Raw genomic sequence first — 2,056 nt, 5'->3', positions numbered from 1 at the left:
TTAAGTACTTACCTGACGGCACTGTTGAGAGCCTTAAGACGCGGTTGGTTGCCAAATATTATACTCAAACCTTTGGAGTTGATTATAACGAGACATTCTCTCTTGTGGCCAAGATCCCTTCAGTTCGGGTTCTCATCTCAGTTGCCGTTAACCAAGGGTGTCACCTGCACCATTTAGATGTCAATAATGCCTTTTTACATGGTGAGCTTACCGGGGAGGTGTATATGGAGCAACCTCCTGCGTATGTTGCTCAAGGGGAGATCTCCCCAGTGTGTCGGTTGGGGAGATCTATATATCGCCTCAAGTAGTCCCCTAGAGCTTGGTTTGTGAGGGCTTGGTTTGAGAGGTTTAGTGATGCTGTTATGCGTTTTGGCATGAAGCAATGTGTTGTTGATCACTCCTTCTTCAGTTATCACTCCGCTAATGGTTGTATACTATTGATAGTATATGTTGATGACATTATCATTACAGGCAGTAATTCAGTGGGGATACACAAGCTGAAGACCTTCTTGCAAAAATAATTTTCAACCAAAGACTTGGGCCGACTTAGGTACTTTCTTAGCATTAAGGTTGCCTATTCCACTAGAGGCATATTCCTCTCACAAAGAAAATATGTTCCGGACCTTCTTGAGGAGATAGGTCATCTCGGAGTGAAACTGCTTCTGTTCCTATGGACTCAAATGTTAAACTTCTTCCAAAAGAAGGAGATTTATTAGAAGACCTTGGCAAATACAGGAGGCCGGTGGGTATGCTGATATATTTTACAATCACTCATCCAGATATATCATTTAATGTTGGCATTGTCAGCCAACATATGAGCTCACCCCGTACTTCACACTGGGCAGCAGTGATTCAGATTCTTCGCTACTTGAAAGGGGCGTCAGGTAAAGGCCTCCTATTCAAGAAGCAGGGGCATATCAAAATGGAAGGCTTATGTGATGCAGATTGGGCAGGATCTGCTGCAGATAGGAGATCCACCACCAGATACTGTACCTTTGTTGGCGGCAATTTGGTGTCATGGAAGAGTAAGAAACAAGACATAGTTTTCAGGTCCAGTGCTGAAGCAGAGTATCGAGCCATGTCCCATACTAGTGGTGAGCTTATTTGGATACATTCTTTTTTATCAGAGATTGGTTTTCCTTCATCTTCTCCAGCTCATCTTTATTGTGACAATAAAGCTGCAATTCATATAGCTACCAATCATGTCTTCCATGAGAGAAACAAGCACATAGAGGTTGACTATTACTTCATCCGCCAGAGAATACATAGAGGCAAGATTCATGTTTCCTTCACTCGATCCGTGGACCAGCTTGCAGATGTTTTCACTAAGCCCTTAAGTAATGCTAAATTAAATGACAATTGTACCAAGCTTGGAATGTATAATATATACATTCCAGCTTGAGGGGGAGTGTCAGAACTGTGTGTGTGTGTGTGTGTGTATTTAGCCTTAAGGGCATAGTGGTCATTTTGTATGTTCTCCCTTTTATATAAATACATTAGTGAGGGGGAGATCCCATTCACAACTATTTCTCCCATCTTCTTCTTCTCTCCATTCCTCAACAACATAGATCTGGTTTCTATCCTGCAACTTGTGAAGTGAAAACCAAGCATATAAAATCAATAAAATCACCAAAAAGTAAATCTTTGATCCAATTTCTAGAAATAGAATAAAGACGGCCGGAGAAAATTGTACCCAAATCAAAGCACAGAAAATAAATGGAAAATATACTTCTGCAAACTATAGCGACACATATAGGGTTAAAAGGAAGGGATGGCACCTGGGAAAAAAATTGTTGAAGTCGAATCTGTTCTGTTTAGGGTGACAGGTGGCGGGATTTGCGAATATAACTCGAGGGGAAAGGTATTGAAAGGACGAAAATATCCCCGACGAATCTGCTATCTAACATAATATAAAGAATACGTTCATTTAAAAATTATAAATATGAATTTTTAAAGGGCTGGATGGTAAATCCCCATGAGAGAGAGAGAGTGAAGGAGAAAATTCGAGAGCAAAAAGAAGAAATTCTCTTTTTCTGTGGCTATATAGTATATATAT

At 40.5% G+C, this 2,056-nt stretch overlaps 1 pseudogene; it reads left to right on the top strand.

Moving 5' to 3' along the window:
• The first annotated feature begins 670 nt into the window (after window positions 1-670).
• LOC143867905 (secreted RxLR effector protein 161 pseudogene) lies at window positions 671-1,402 on the top strand (annotated as a pseudogene).
• Window positions 1,403-2,056: the final 654 nt, after the last annotated feature.

Source organism: Tasmannia lanceolata, unplaced genomic scaffold (assembly GCF_043159265.1).
Source record: "Tasmannia lanceolata isolate RefF3 unplaced genomic scaffold, GAP_Taslan_0.1 ptg000003l, whole genome shotgun sequence".
Classification (NCBI taxonomy): Eukaryota; Viridiplantae; Streptophyta; class Magnoliopsida; order Canellales; family Winteraceae; genus Tasmannia; species Tasmannia lanceolata.
Note: the sequence above shows the minus strand (reverse complement) of the source record. Positions and strands in the feature narration are given on the sequence as shown.